The 17,448-nt window shown below is 43.5% G+C and overlaps 1 pseudogene; it reads left to right on the top strand.

The window, feature by feature from the left end:
- Positions 1-166: 166 nt before the first annotated feature.
- On the top strand, positions 167-17,142 carry LOC121583360 (annotated as a pseudogene).
- The last annotated feature ends 306 nt before the right edge of the window (positions 17,143-17,448 follow it).

Below are 17,448 nucleotides of genomic sequence, written 5' to 3'. Positions count from 1 at the left end.
GATGTGTAATAGTCGTTTTAGACCAAAATATCAGTTACAGTTACCCTTGAAATAATAAAACATCTCGACAAAATCAGCACCTTGGTCAGTTCCTCTTCGTAGCTACCTCGCATGCGCAGTCCTGCTGTCACGACTTGTCTTCTCCAACTCCAATCTAGAGGTAAACATGGCGTTGAATGTGTTGAAGGGGACGGTGAGCGAAGCTGTTAACGAGCTCTCCTCAGCCGTTACCGGCGGCAACAAAACGGCTTCCTCCCGGAAGCACGTCCTGGCCCTTAATCGCGACTATATCTCCCATCCGCGCCTGAGTGAGTTATTACAGTGTCTGTCGGGGCAGTAGCCACAGCCCGATAGGAGATAACGTTGGGCAGTCTGCGGCAAGTGATGATGACTAGTATTCAGGGACGTCGATTCCTATTGAAACTAATTGTTATAATTGCTGTAAAATATAAGTTTCTCATAGCCTAATGATTTCAAATAAATCTTATTTCACCATCACCACCCCTCAAAGTGTTTTTCAGGAGTTGCATGAATTGCTGCTTCTTACTACAAGGGGTGGGGGCAGTGTGCGAGTAACTCTGTTTTCTGTCTGTACTGTAGCTTATAAGACAGTATCTGGAGTCAACGGGCCTCTGGTGATTCTGGATCAGGTGAAGGTGAACGATCACAGATGAGTACATCTCCAAACCAACATGCTGTATTAAACACAGCCAGTCTCTGATCTGCAGCGATGTTGTCCAGTACCCCTGTTGTGGTGAATTCATCCTCCTGACCCTGTGTGTGTGTGATAGTTCCCCAGGTATGCAGAGATCGTCCACCTGACCCTGCCAGATGGAACCAAGAGGAGCGGCCAGGTGTTGGAGGTTACAGGTCTAAAGCTGTGGTGCAGGTCAGTTTGTGTATGTGTGTGTGTGTTTGAGGGGACATCAGGGACATCTTAGTCGAAGCAGTGCCACAAAACACAACGCGTTATATTTTAGCGCGAACGCTGAGCCTTCGCTAGCCGATGCAGCTGATAGTGGGCGCTAGAGCTGGACTATCGTCTAGCATCGAAAAACTGGAAAAATATGTGTACTGTCTTAATAAAACACAATTTTCCACCACCATTTTCAGATTTCCGGACAACTTAAAATGTTGCACACCAAGTTCAGCCAAGGGTGTGCAACATCCTAAATCCTGCCGAAACCCGTTTAAACCTGTCTGAAGGCTGTAGGCTAAAAACAGCCTTGTAGCCTTATTATAGTAATATTTCCAGTGGCAATTTGGCATTTCAATCTTGGCTGGGCAAACTCTTTTTACCATTTTTTATGCAAGCCAGCAAAGCCACAACACAACACTAAATATTACATTAATTGCACTATAACGGTGACAAATGGTTCCCACAAACTGTTTGGGCCTACATAAAGCTGTCCCAACAGCAGAGCTTTCTTTTCAGCACCATGGAGTGAATCCTTACCACTGCGACACCTGGCTATCAGCGGAGCCTTGTCTGGCAGCGAAACAGTTCATTCAGCCTAATTTACTGCCTTTTTAAAAAACATAGCTGATATGGATAACTTGTTTAACAAATGTGGTTTCTACTGACAATTGAGATGTACAAACTATGGCATAAGGGAACAATGAGCGAATAAGAAGTAATCCGTAATTTCGATTAAGACACTAATGAGTGAGCTAAGATGGACGTAGTCAATATAACTATTTGTTCAGCACCTTTGAAATGTACAGCGACAGAATTCAGAACAAGGCCCGTTCTTACAGTATTCTCCCTGTTCACCAAGTCAGAACCGTAGGATAAATAAAGGAGGCATATAAGCAGACAATGAAAGCTCTTACAATATTCGATGAAGACATTTCTCTAAAACAGGCTATAGGCTACATGTGCACCACCAAGTCAGCACAGTAGGCTAAGTTATGAGGGGGAAGCGACCAAATTATTAGGGTGAGGCACACGGCTACAAACAGCTTACTACACAACATACACTTAGTATTACTTTTTTAGCTACAGTATACATATCTCCCTGGCATATTACATCATTTATACAGAAGCATACAATACATTTTTGGACTCACTTTGTTGTGCTGTAGTCATTTGAATAGGAAGGTGGCGCGGCGGTCCTTCTTGTGGTCAAATTCTGTCATCAAACTTTGTCATCAAAGTCTGGCATTCTCGGGATTTATGGTGCTTTCAAGACAACTGGGAACTCTGAAAAAAACAAGGTTCCCGAGTTCCTGATTTGGAATTCCGAGTTGGATGACCGTTCAAAACGTATTTTCTCAGTTGGAGCTAGTTTCTTTCAGAGTTCCCAGTTGTCATGAACTCACTGAAGTCTGAGATTTCCCAGTTCCGAGTTTCCAGTTGTTTTGAACGCGGCAGAAGTCATGTTGAATTGACAGCATGGCGAATATATTCAACATTTTCTGGCCCATGGTGTTGCATGTGAATGTTTATCATTTTAAGCTTGGGAAAGAGACCCTTAAACCCAGACTTGGACCACACGCCCTCTCCACTGAATAGCAGGCTAGTGATTGTTTTGTAACGCTTGCAGTTAGCCACTAATTCCTTCCAAACCACTCATTGTTGAATTTGCGATTTCCAACTTGTAATGTTTATGTCCAATGGCCGATTTGCACCGATACGTTTTATCTATAGTTTCTCTTCATATGACAAGGATTGAAAAGGATCTGCCAGTAGATTATCGACTTGATTCAGGATGATGACTGCTTGTCTAGCTTGCTAGCTAAGATTTTGAAAGTATGACGTTGACATGATCAGTCTAATCAAAGCTACGGTAGATATGATGTGATTTGACGTAATCTTATCTGTGGCCAATGACCTTGAGCCTTCTTGGATGGGCACTTCTAATGTAAATCTATGGCAGCACCGAAGGGGCTAGAATTTTCAAGCTCTCCCCGTAGAGTTTGTGGTGAGTAGTGTCCCCATGAGTAACAGAACACTGAGCCAATCACGGCGCAACTAGAGAACATTACCAACCCCTACACTCTGTATTTTGCGCAGGCTGCCCTACCACCACAGAAAGCACTGAGCTAGGCTGAAACACCTGCATTTTGGAGCTGCCTTACTCAAGAAAGCAAAATAGAGACCATGTTTGGATGCGGCTTTATTAACTCAATGATTATTTGTTTTAACATCGTTAGCAAACTGATATGTGACACATATGAATGCCAAAATAACATGCAAAACAGGCAAAAAATATATATACAGTCAAAAGTTTGGACACACCTACTCATTCAAGGGTTTTTCTTTATTTTTACTATTTTCTACATTGGAGAATAATAGTAAAGACATCAAAACTATGAAATAACACACATGGAATCATGTGGTAACCAAAAAAGTGTTAAACAAATCAAAATATATGTTATATTTGAGATTCTTCAAAGTAGCCACCCTTTGCCTTGATGACATCTTTGCACACTCTTCAAATCAAATCAAATCAAAATGTATTTGTCACATGCGCCGAATACAACAGGTGTAGATCTTACAGTGAAATGCTTACGTACAAGCCCTTAACCAATAATGCAGTTTTAAGAAAGAATACCAAAAAAATCACAAAAAAATACAATATAAAATAATAAGAAATAAAGTAACAAATAATTAAAGAGCAGCAGTAAAAATAACAATAGCGAGGCTATATACAGGGGGTACCGGTACCAAGTCAATCTGCGGGGCCACCGGTTAGTCGAGGTAATTGGGGTAATATGTTCATGTAGGTACAGTTATTAAAGTGACTATGCATAGATAATAAACAGAGAGTAGCAGCAGCGTAAAAGAGGGGTGGGGGGGCAATGCAAAAATGAGAATGGGTGCGTGCTCAGTCCTCTTCTTTTTCCTGTAGTCCACAATCATCTCCTTTGTCTTGATCACGTTGAGGGAGAGGTTGTTGTCCTGGCACCACATGGCCAGGACTCTGACCTCCTCCCTATAGGCTGTCTCGTCATTGTCGGTGATCAGGCCTACCACTGTTGTGTCATCGGCAAACTTAATGATGGTGTTGGAGTCGTGCCTGGCCATGCAGTCATGAGTGAACAGGGAGTACAGGAGGGGACTGAGCGCGCACCCCTGAGGGGCCCCCGTGTTGAGGATCAGCGTGGCGGATGTGTTGTTACCTACCCTTACCACCTGGGGGCGGTCCGTCAGGAAGTCCAGGATCCAATTGCAGAGGGAGGTGTTTAGTCCCAGGGTCCTTAGCTTAGTGATGAGCTTTGAGGGCACTATGGTGTTGAATGCTGAGCTGCAGTCAATGAATAGCATTCTCACATACAGTGGGGAAAAAAAATATTTAGTCAGCCACCAATTGTGCAAGTTCTCCCACTTAAAAAGATGAGAGAGGCCTGTAATATTCATCATAGGTACACGTCAACTATGACAGACAAAATGAGAAAATAAAATCCAGAAAATCACATTGTAGGATTTTTAATGAATTGATTTGCAAATAAATAAGTATTTGGTCAATAACAAAAGTTACTCAATACTTTGTCATATACCCTTTGTTGGCAATGACACAGGTCAAACGTTTTCTGTAAGTCTTCACAAGGTTTTCACACACTGTTGCTGGTATTTTGGCCCATTCCTCCATGTAGATCTCCTCTAGAGCAGTGATGTTTTGGGGCTGTCGCTGGGCAACACAGACTTTCAACTCCCTCCAAAGATTTTCTATGGGGTTGAGATCTGGAGACTGGCTAGGCCACTCCAGGACCTTGAAATGCTTCTTACGAAGCCACTCCTTCATTGCCCGGGCAGTGTGTTTGGGATCATTGTCATGCTGAAAGACCCAGCCACGTTTCATCTTCAATACCCTTGCTGATGGAAGGAGGTTTTCACTCAAAATCTCACGATACATGGCCCCATTCATTCTTTCCTTTACACGGATCAGTCGTCCTGGTCCCTTTGCAGAAAAACAGCCCCAAAGCATGATGTTTCCACCCCCATGCTTCACAGTAGGTATGGTGTTCTTTGGATGCAACTCAGCATTCTTTGTCCTCCAAACACGACAAGTTGAGTTTTTACCAAAAAGTTCTATTTTGGTTTCATCTGACCATATGACATTCTCCCAATCCTATTCTGGATCATCCAAATGCACTCTAGTAAACTTCAGATGGGCCTGGACATGTACTGGCTTAAGCAGGGGGACACGTCTGGCACTGCAGGATTTGAGTCCCTGGCGGCGTAGTGTGTTACTGATGGTAGGCTTTGTTACTTTGGTCCCAGCTCTCTGCAGGTCATTCACTAGGTCCCCCTGTGTGGTTCTGGGATTTTTGCTCACCGTTCTTGTGATCATTTTGACCCCACGGGGTGAGATCTTGCATGGAGCCCCAGATCGAGGGAGATTATCAGTGGTCTTGTATGTCTTCCATTTCCTAATAATTGCTCCCACAGTTGATTTCTTCAAACCAAGCTGCTTACCTATTGCAGATTCAGTCTTCCCAGCCTGGTGCAGGTCTACAATTTTGTTTCTGGTGTCCTTTGACAGCTCTTTGGTCTTGGCCATAGTGGAGTTTGGAGTGTGACTGTTTGAGGTTGTGGACAGGTGTCTTTTATACTGATAACAAGTTCAAACAGGTGCCATTAATACAGGTAACGAGTGGAGGACAGAGGAGCCTCTTAAAGAAGAAGTTACAGGTCTGTGACAGCCAGAAATCTTGCTTGTTTGTAGGTGACCAAATACTTATTTTCCACCATAATTTGCAAATAAATTCATGAAAAATCCTACAATGTGATTTTCAGGATTTTTTTTCTCAATTTGTCTGTCATAGTTGACGTGTACCTATGATGAAAATTACAGACCTCTATCATCTTTTTAAGTGGGAGAACTTGCACAATTGGTGGCTGACTAAATACTTTTTTTCCCCACTGTAGGTGTTCCTTTTGTCTAGGCATTCTCTCAACCAGCTTCATGAGGTAGTCACCTGTAATGCATTTCAATTAACAGGTGTGCCTTCTTAAAAGTTAATTTGTGGAATTTCTTTCCTTCTTAATGCGTTTGAGCCAATCAGACCTTACAGTGAAATGCTTACTTACAAACCCTTAACCAACAATGCAGTTTTAAGAAAAATACGTTTTAAGAAAGTATTTACTAAAATAAACTGAAGTAAAAAATAGATAAGTAAAAAATGATGTGGAAACAATGTTAATTCAACCAGTGTCTGCCTAGTAGGAGGTGTGTTGACTGTGATAAAGGCATTGGATTATGAGCAGTCTTGTTTGCTAAATTAACAAATGAAGTAGGCAGTGGCATGGTGCACATAGCCATAGAAGCACAGTGAAATATGCCTCAATGCTGTCATATTCGTGGCTTATTGGGGTTGTGTTTTTCAGTTAGTTGTTTTTGGCCACTTATCCCATGAAAGTGAAGGTCATTCCAATTAATTTGAATGTAATTCCAGTGCTCTGCTTGCTATGAATTCTATCTGATGGTGTTTACATGTTTAGGTAAAAAGACAAATAATATCCCGTTTGGAACACTGAGAAGTAGAGAGCATTTATTTTAGCTCAATCTAATTGGGTGGGCCTGGCACCCGAATGGGTGGGCCCAGACCCATCCAGGCCCACCCATGCCTATGCGGCTGCGTGAAAACCGTTTTAATGGGCACACAAATCCAAAATGATGTACAGTATGTGATTACAAAATCAAACGCTTCTAACAAAAAGAGTCGCCTAACGCCAGGAAATGTTTTTCTGAATGACAATTACAGTGCCTTGCAAAAGTATTCATCCCTCTTGGCGTTTTTCCTATTTTGTTGCATTACAACCTGTAATTTAAATGGATTTTTATTTGGATTTCATGTAATGGACACACACAAAATAGTCCAAATTGGTGAAATGAAATGAAAAAAATAACATGTTAAAATAAATTATACAAAATAAATAACTGAAAAGAGGTGCGTGCATATGTATTCACCCCCTTTGCTAAGAAGCCCCTAAATAAGATCTGGTGCAACCAATTACCTTCAGAAGTCACATAATTAGTTAAATAAAGTCCACCTGTGTGCAATCTAAGTGTCACATGATCTGTCACATGATCTCAGTATATATACACCTGTTCTGAAAGGCCCCAGAGTCTGCAACACCACTAAGCAAGGGGCACCACCAAGCAAGAGGCACCATGAAGACCAAGGAGCTCTCCAAACAGGTCAGAGACAAAGTTGTGTAGAAGTACAGATCAGGGTTTGGTTAAAAAAATGTATCAGAAACTTTGTACATCCCACGGAGCACCATTAAATCCATTATTAAAAAATTTAAAGAATATGGCACCACAACAAACCTGCCAAGAGAGGGCCGCCCACCAAAACTCACGGACTAGGCAAGCAGGGCATTAATCAGAGAGGCAACAAAGAGACCAAAGATAACCCTGAAGGAGCTGCAAAGCTCCACAGTGGAGATTGGAGTATCTGTCCATAAGACCACTTTAAGCCGTACACTCCACAGAGCTGGGCTTTACGGAAGAGTGGCCAGAAAAAAGCCATTGCTTAATGAAAAAAATAAGCAAACGCGTTTGGTGTTCGCCAAAAGGCATGTGGGAGACTCCCCAAACATATGGAAGAAGGTACTCTGGTCAGATGAGACTAAAATTGAGCTAAAATATGCACGCTCAAGTTTTCTGTTTTCTTGTCTTATTTCTTGTTTGTTTCACAATTACAAATATTTTGCATCTTCAAAGTGGTAGGCATGTTGTGTAAGTCAAATGATACAAACCCCCCAAAAATCAATTTTAATTCCAGGTTGTAAGGCAACAAAATAGGAGGGATGAATACTTTCGTAAGCCAATGTACCTGGATGTTGTGATATAGCATGCCATGCAAAAACAGCCAAAGTGCGGGGAAACAGTGTTCGGATGAATGTCCAGAATATTTTGATGTCTCGTTTGTTGCGCCAGTGAAGACAGTTGTTGTCCACTTTGGATTCAATCCAATACACCTACATTTATGTTGATGATCTGCTATTGTCAGCTTGATTTACACAGCGCAGTACCTTCCACAAAAGGTTTTGCTTGACACGTAAGCCATCGTAGTATTGATGTTAATTGTTTGTAACTTTCTCATCAGGTCTCAAAAACACACATCTAACAATTCTCCTGGTGCGTGTGTGTGTAGATGTTTGAGGGGACATCAGGTCCCGTGTAGCTCAGTCGATAGAGCATGGCGCTTGCAACGCCATGGTTGTGGGTTCGATTCCCACGGGGGCCCAGTATGAAAATGTATGCACTCACTAACTAAGTCGCTCTGGATAAGAGCGTCTGCTAAATGACTAAAATGTAAAAATATAAATGTATTGATACTAAGAAGACCAGCTGTGAGTTTACAGGAGACATCCTACGCACACCTGTCTCTGAAGATATGCTGGGTAGGAATGTAATACTTTTTACACACATACAGTAACACACGTCTCTGAAGACTGTCAATCTGAATGTGTGTATGTGTATATATGCATTTCTGTTTGCAGGTCGTGTGTTTAATGGATCAGGCAAGCCCATCGATAAAGGCTCCGCAGTAATGGCAGAGGACTACCTGGACATCATGGGTACACATCTACTGATATAGATTGAGAGAAATGTATGTAAAGATAGTGTTGTTCCTACCCAGAGGAGATGATTGTGTGTGTGTGTGTGTGTGTGTGTGTGTGTCCAGGCCAGCCTATCAACCCTCAGTGTCGTATCTACCCGCAGGAGATGATCCAGACAGGGATCTCTGCAATAGACGGCATGAACAGCATCGTTAAAGGGCAGAAAATACCATCTTCTCTGCTGCAGGACTGCCACACAACGAGGTACACACACGCACACATACACACACACAAACACACACAAACACACACACACACACAGTGTACCTCCCTCAACCCCCATCTTTAGCATTAAGAGCTGTGTGAATGGCCTGGTAATCTGTGTGAAGGTATTAAAGCAGCACATCCAAAGGGTCTAGTACTGATTAAACCTACTAATGAAATTGATTCATTCATTTGTATCATTTCCTTTTAATTAGTTCAGTTTGATGAAATGGGGAAATGAGCTTTGAGCTTTTCATATCCTGCAGCGTGTGTATATTTTACTATCTCTCTTTCTCTCTCTCTGTCTCTCTCTCGTGCTCTCTCTCTCTCTCGTGCTCTCTCTCTCTCTCTCTCTCTCTTGCTTTCTCTTTCAATTCAAATGGGCTTTATTGGCCTGTGGAAACGTGTTTACATTGCCAAAGCAAGTGAAATTAACAATAAACAAAAGTGAGAAGACACAAAACAATATCAACTAAAAACAATTAGAAATTAACAGTAAACATTGCAGTCATTAAGGTTTGAAAAATATAGACATTTCAAGTGCTATATTATCAGCTACAGTGCATTCAGAAAGTATTCAGACCCCTTGACTTTTTCCACATTTTGTTACGTTACAGCCTTATTCTAAAATTCATGAAATATTTTTTTCCCTCACATAATAACCCATAATGACAAAGCAAAAAACGTTTGTATTTCTAATTTTGCAGATTTACATAAAAAAAAAACATAAATACCTTATTTCCAAAAGTATTCAGACCCTTTCCTAGGAGACTCAAAATTGAGCTCAGGTGCATCCTGTTTCTATTTATCATCCTTGAGATGTTTCTACAACTTGATTGGAGTCCACCTGTGGTAAATTCAATTGTTTGGACATGATTTGGGGGAAAAACACACCTGTCTATATATGGTCCCACAGTTGACAGTGCATGTCAGAGGAAAAACCAAGCCATGAGGTCGAAGGAATTGTCCGTAGAGCTCCGAGACAGGATTGTGTCGAGGCACAGATCTGGGGAAGGGTACCAAAACATGTCTGAAGTATTGAAGGTCCCCAAGAACACAGTGGCCTCCATCATTCTTAAATGGAAGAACTTTGGAACCACCAAGAGTCTTCCTAGAGCTGGCTGCCTGGCCAAACTGAGCAATCGGGGGAGAAGGGCCTTGGTCAGGGAGGTGAACAAGAACCCAATGGTCACTCTGACAGAGCTCCAGGTTTCCTCTGTGGAGATGGGAGAACCTTCCAGAAGGACAACCATCTCTGCAGCACTCCACCAATCAGGCCTTTATGGTAGAGTGGCCAGACGGAAGCGACTCCTCAGTAAAAGGCACATGACATCCTGCTTGGAGTTTGCCAAAAGGCACCTAAAGACTCCCAGACCATGAGAACCAAGATTCTCTGGTCTGATGAAACCAAGATTGAAATCTTTGGCCTGAATGCCAAGCATCACGTCTGAAGGAAACCTGGCACCATCCCTACGGTGTAGCATGGTGGTGGCAGCATCATGCTGTGGGGATGTTTTTCAGTGGCAGGGACTGAGAGACTAGTCAGGATTGAGGAAAAGATGAACGGAGCAAAGTACAGAGAGAAACTTGATGAAAACCTGCTCCAGAGTGCTCAGGACCTCAGACTGGGGTGAAGGTTTACCTTCCAACAGGACAACGACCCTAAGCACACAGCCAAGACAACGCAGGAGTGGCTTCGGGACAACTTTCTGAATATCCTTGAGTGGCCCAGCCAGAGCCCGGACTTGAGCCCGGTCATACCCAAGAAGACTCGAGGCTGTAATCGCTGCCAAAGGTGCTTCAACAAAGTACTGAGTAAATGGTCTGAATACTTATGTAAATGTCATATTTCAGTTTTTATTTTATTGATACAATTTCTACAAATCTGTTTTTGCTTTGTCATTATGTGTAGATTGATGAGGGAATAAACGATTTAATCAATTTTAGAATAAGGCTGTAACTGTACTTTCCGAATGCACTTTATCTACAGTGTTTTAGCAATGTGCAAATAGTTGTTGTACGAATAGTAGGGGAAGATAAATAAACAGATAAATATTGGTGGTATTTACAATGTTGTTTGTGCTGCACTGGTTGCCCTTTTCTCATGGCAACTGGCCACAAATCTTGCTGCTGTGATTGCAGACTTCGGTATTTTGCCTAACACATATGGGAGTTTATCAATGTTGGATTTGTTTTCAAACTCTTTGTGGGTCCGTATGATCTGTGGGAAATATGTATCTCTAAGGTGTTCATACATTTGGCAGGAGGTTAGGAGGTGCAGCTCAGTTTCCACCTCATTTTGTGGGCAGTGTTCACATAGCCTGTCTTCTCTTGAGAGCCAGGTCTGCCTATGGCGTTTTCTCTCAATAGCAAGGCTATGCTCACTGGATCTGTACATATTTGTATTTATTATGGATCCCCATTTGCTGCTGCCATCTACTCTTTCTTGTGTCCAGCAAAATTAACATTTACATTTACATTTACGTTATTTAGCAGACGCTCTTATCCAGAGCGACTTACAAATAGGTGCATTCACCTTATAGCCAGTGGGATAACCACTTTCCAATATTTTTTTGTTCGTTTTTATTATTTTTTCTATTTTATTATAAAAAAAAAAAAAAAATTGGGGGGTGGGGGGTGGGTAGAATGATTACTTTATCCTATCCCAGGTATTCCTTAAAGAGGTGGGGTTTCAAATGTCTCCGGAAGGTGGTGAGTGACTCCGCTGTCCTGGCGTCGTGAGGGAGCTTGTTCCACCATTGGGGTGCCAGAGCAGCGAACAATTTTGACTGGGCTGAGCGGGAACTATGCTTCCGCAGAGGTAGGGAGCCAGCAGGCCAGAGGTGGATGAACGCAATGCCCTCGTTTGGGTGTAGGGACTGATCAGAGCCTGAAGGTACGGAGGTGCCGTTCCCCTCACAGCTCCGTAGGCAAGCACCATGGTCTTGTAGCAGATGCGAGCTTCAACTGGAAGCCAGTGGAGTGTGCGGAGGAGCGGGGTGACGTGAGAGAACTTGGGAAGGTTGAACACCAGACGGGCTGCGGCATTCTGGATGAGTTGTAGGGGTTTAATGGCACAGGCAGGGGAGCCCAGCCAACAGCGAGTTGCAGTAATCCAGACGGGAGATGACAAGTGCCTGGATTAGGACCTGTGCCGCTTCCTGTGTAAGGCAGGGTCGTACACTCCGAATGTTGTAGAGCATGAACCTACAGGATCGGGTCACCGCCTTGATGTTAGCGGAGAACGACAGGGTGTTGTCCAGGGTCACGCCAAGGCTCTTCGCACTCTGGGAGGAGGACACAACGGAGTTGTCAACCGTGATGGCGAGATCATGGAACAGGCAGTCCTTCCCGGGAGGAAGAGCAGCTCCGTCTTGCCAAGGTTCAGCTTGAGGTGGTGATCCGTCATCCATACTGATATGTCTGCCAGACATGCAGAGATGCGATTCGCCACCTGGTTATCAGAAGGGGGAAAGGAGAAGATTAGTTGTGTGTCGTCAGCGTAGCAATGATAGGAGAGGCCATGTGAGGATATGACAGAGCCAAGTGACTTGGTGTATAGCGAGAATAGGAGAGGGCCTAGAACTGAGCCCTGGGGACACCAGTGGTGAGAGCACGTGGTGCGGAGACAGCTTCTCGCCACGCCACTTGGTAGGAGCGACCGGTCAGGTAGGACGCAATCCAAGAGTGAGCCGCGCCGGAGATGCCCAGCTCGGAGAGGGTGGAGAGGAGGATCTGATGGTTCACAGTATCAAAGGCAGCAGACAGGTCTAGAAGGACAAGAGCAGAGGAGAGAGAGTTAGCTTTAGCAGTGCGGAGAGCATCCGTGACACAGAGAAGAGCAGTCTCAGTTGAATGACCAGTCTTGAAACCTGACTGGTTTGGATCAAGAAGGTCATTCTGAGAGAGATAGCAAGAGAGTTGGCTAAAGACGGCACGCTCAATAGTTTTGGAGAGAAAAGAAAGAAGGGATACTGGTCTGTAGTTGTTGACATCGGAGGGATCGAGTGTTGGTTTTTTGAGAAGGGGTGCAACTCTCGCTCTCTTGAAGACGGAAGGGACATAGCCAGCGGTCAAGGATGAGTTGATCAGCGAGGTGAGGTAAGGGTGAAGGTCACCGGAGATGGTCTGGAGAAGAGAGGAGGGGATAGGGTCAAGCGGGCAGGTTGTTGGGCGGCCTGCCGTCACAAGTCACAAGATTTTATCTGGAGAGAGAGGGGAGAAAGAAGTCAAAGCATAGGGTAGGGCAGTGTGAGGCAGTTATATACAATTAAAAACATTAAATTACATTTCACAAAAGATTTCACAACACATTAAGTGTGTGTTCTCAGTCCACTACTCTACTCCCACATATCTACAACATAAAATCTATGTGTGTGTATGCGTGTGTCTGTGCCTGTGTGTGTGGCTCTTTACAGTCCCCGCTGTTCGATATGGTGTATTTTAATGCTTGTGTGAGTTACTTGATGTGAAATAGAGTTCCATGTAGTCATGGCTCTATGTAGTACTGTGCACCCCCCATAGTCTGGGGACTGTGAAGTTGGGGACTGTGAAGAGACCTCTAGTTGCATGTTTTGTGGGGTATGCATGAGTGTCTGAGCTGTGTGCTTGTAGTTTAAACATGTCAAAACCTCTCACAAATATAAGTAATGATGAAGTCAATCTCACTTCTAATTTGAGATTGACATGCATATTTTTAATGTTAGCTTTCCTTGTAGATTTAAGGGCCAGACGTGCTTTCCTGTTCTGGGCCAACAGTCAAGGATTTTCTTAATTTTGGGTCTGTCACCGTGGTCAGGTATTCTGCCACTGTGTACTCTCTGTTTAGGCATTCCAATTTCCAGATATAATATAAAATATAATATGCCATTTAGCAGACGCTTTTATCCAAAGCGACTTACAGTCATGCGTGCATACATTTTTGTGTATGGGTGGTCCTGGGGATCGAACCCACTACCTTGGCGTTACAAGTGCCGTGCTCTACCAGCTGAGCTACAGAGGACCACAGATGTGTGTGATTGACAAGACAAGACAAGACAAATGGGGTGATGATAAATTGAGCGGTAGTGGCTAGTAAGCCGGTGACGATGAACGCCGAAACCTGCCTGAGCAAGGAGGAGGGGCAGCCTCAGCTGAATTCGTGACAAAAGTATGCGGGCCAAGATAGCAGGGGGGCCACTGGTGCTAATCTTAGGAGGAGTACGTGATGGAATATCCTTACTAGGGTGCAACAAAATACCATATAGGGTGATCCTTTTCTGGTGAGGAGTGACACTCAATAATGGTTGGCAACTGTTGGATAGAATTAGCTTGAAAACAAATATATAAGCTAAGAGATTTCCTTTGTTCAGTGAGTTCGGATGACAAGAGGCAAAGCACGTGCCGTTTGTTATGCGAACCCGGTACCGTATCTATTAAATAATTTGCATCAATTCTCCATCTAAGTGTTAAATATCTTCTTGCATCATGAATTACTTGATTACAGAGAAACTTGTCATAACAAGTTCATTTAAGGAAATCAGTCAATTGAAATAAATTCATTAGGCCCTAATCTATGGATTTCACATGACTGAGAATACAGATATGCATCTGTTGGTCACAGATACCTTTAAAAAAAGGTAGGGGCGTGGATCAGAAAACCAGTCAGTATCTGGTGTGACCACCATTTGCCTCATGCAGCGCAACACATCTCATTTGCATAGAGTTGATCAGGCTGTTGATTATGGCCTGTGGAATGTTGTCCCACTCCTCTTCAATGGCTGTGCGAAGCTGCTGGATATTGGTGGTACTGGAACACGCTGTCGTACACGTCAATCCAGAGCAGCCCAAACATGCTCAAAGGGTAACATGTCTGGTGAGTATGCAGGCCATGGAAGAACTGGGAAATGTTCAGCTTCCAGGAATTGTGTAAAGATCCTTGTGACATGGGGCCGTGCATTATCATGTGGCGGATGAATAGCATGTCAATGGGCCTCAGGATCTCGTCACAGTATCTCTGTGCATTCAAATTGCCATCGATAAGATGCAATTGTGTTCGTTGTCCGTAGCTTATGCCTGCCCATGCCATACATGCTGTCTGCCATCTGCTGGGTACAGTTGAAACCCAGATTCATCCGTGAAGAGCACACTTCTCCAGCGTGCCAGTTGCCATCGAAGGTGAGCATTTGCCCAGTGAAGTCAGTTACAACGCCGAACTGCAGTCAGATCAAGACCCTGGTGAGGACGACGAGCATGCAGAAGAGCTTCCCTGAGATGGTTTCTCACAGTTTGTGCTGAAATTCTTTGGTTGTGCAAACCCACAGTTTCATCAGCTGTCCGGGTGGCTGGTCTCAGACGATCCCACTGGTGAAGAAGCAGGATGTGGAGGTCCTGGGCTGGCGTGGTTACATGTGATCTGCGGTTGTGAGGCCGGTTGGACGTACTGCCAAATTCTCTAGAGAGATGAACATTCAATTATCTGGCAGCAGCTCTGGTGGACATTCCTGCAGTTAACATTCCAAGTGCACGCTCCCTCTAAACTTGAGACATCTGTGGCATTGTATTGTGTGACAAAACTGCACATTTTAGAGTGGCCTTTTATTGTCCCCAGCACAAGGTGCACCTGTGTAATGATCATGCTGTTTAATCAGCTTCTTGATATGCCACACCTTTCAGGTGGATGGATTATCTTGGCAAAGGAGAAATGCTCACTAACAGGAATGTAAACAAATTTGTGCACAACATTTGAGAGAAATAAGCTTTTTGTGTTTATGGAAAATGTCTGGGATCTTTTATTTCAGCTCATGAAACATGGGACCAACACTTTAAATGTTGCGTTTATTATTTTGTTGAGTATAGTTATCTATTTGCTTTCTCATAATTTGGTTGGGTCTAATTGTGTTGCTGTCCTGGGGCTCTGTGGGGTCTGTTTTGTGTTTGAGAACGGAGCCCCAGAACCAGCTGGCTGAGGTAACGCTTCTCTAGGTTAATCTCTCTGTAGGTGGAATGTGTAGGCATCGCTTCCTTTTAGGTGGTTGTAGAATTTAACAGCTCTTTTCTGGATATTGATAACTAGCAAGTTTTAAGATTTATGTTGCACACAAAGTATTTGTTTTTGCAGAATTCTGCGTGCAGGGTCTCATTTGGTTGTTTGTCCCATTTTGTGAATTGTTGGTTGTTGAGTGGACCCCAGACCTCACGACCATAGAGGGCAATGGATTCTATAACTTATTGAAGTATTTTTAGCCAGATCCTAATTGGGATTTTGAGTTTTATGTTCCTTTTGATAGCGTAGAAGGCCCTTCTTGCCTTGTCTCTCAGATCGTTCACAGCCTTGTGGAAGTTACCTGTGGTGTTGATGTTTAGGCCGAGGTACGTATAATTCTTGGTGTTCTCTAGGGCAACGGTGTCTAGATATAATTTGTATTTGTTGTCCTGGCTACTGGACCTTTTTTGGAACACCATTATTTTTGTCTTACTGAGATTCACTGTCAGGGCCCAAGTCTGACAGAATATGTGCAGAAGGTCTAGGTGCTGCTGTAGGCCCTACTTGGTTGGGGATAGAAGCACCAGATCATCTGCAAACAGTAGACGTTTGATTTATGAGTTCAGTAGGGTGAGGCCGGGTGCTGCAGACTGTTCTAGTGCCAATGCCAATTCAATGATATAAAGGTTGAATAGGGTGGGGCTCAAGCTGCATCCCTGTCTCATCCCACAGCTCTGAGGATAGAAATCTGTGTGTTTATTGCCAATTTTAACCATTGATTTTATAATGTGATATGTTTTCCCCCAACACTGCTTTCCATCAATTTGTATAGCAGACCCTCATTCCAAATTGTGTCAAAAGCTTTTTTGAAATCAACAAAGCATGAGAAGGCTTTGCTTTTGTTTTGTTTTGTTTGCCAATAGGGATGTGCAGGGTGTGTACATGGTTTGTAGTACGGTATTTTGGTAGAAAGCCAATTGACATTTTCTCTCTCTCTCTCTCTCTCTCTCTCTCTCTCTCTCTCTCTCTCTCTCTCTCTCTCTCTCTCTCTCTCTCTCTCTCTCTCTCTCTCTCTCTCTCTCTCTCTCTCTCTCTCGATAGTGGCTCAGATCTGTCGTCAGGCAGGCCTCGTGAGGAAGTCTAAAGACGTGATGGATTACAGTGATGACAACTTTGCTATCGTCTTCGCCGCAATGGGGGTGAGACACACGCACACACACACGGTTGCAGGCACATTGTCCCTTAACCCTTGACCACTAACCCCTGACCGCAGGTCAACATGGAGACAGCTCTGTTCTTCAAGTCAGACTTTGAGGAGAATGGTTCCATGGACAACGTCTGTCTGTTCCTCAACCTTGCCAACGACCACATATACACTACCAGTCAAAAGTTTGGACACACCTACTCATTCAAGGGTTTTTCTTTATTTTTGCAGAATAATAGTGAAGACATCAAAACTATGAAATAACACATGGAATCATGTAGTAACCAAAAAAGTGTCCAAACTTATGACTGGTGCTGTAGATGTAGTGTAGATCAGTGATGATGCAGTGATCATGCAGTGATAATGCATGTATATGACAGATGCGATTACGCCCAACAGCACATTTCACTCAGTGATTGTTTACATTTTCAATGGTATTTTGTTATGACCAGAATGTTGCCTGTGTGTTGTTGCTGCTGGTATGTTTTGCACAGATCA

The sequence above is a fragment of the Coregonus clupeaformis genome, chromosome 15, assembly GCF_020615455.1.
Source record: "Coregonus clupeaformis isolate EN_2021a chromosome 15, ASM2061545v1, whole genome shotgun sequence".
In the NCBI taxonomy this organism is placed as follows: Eukaryota; Metazoa; Chordata; class Actinopteri; order Salmoniformes; family Salmonidae; genus Coregonus; species Coregonus clupeaformis.
This window is presented reverse-complemented; position numbering and strand designations above follow the sequence as displayed.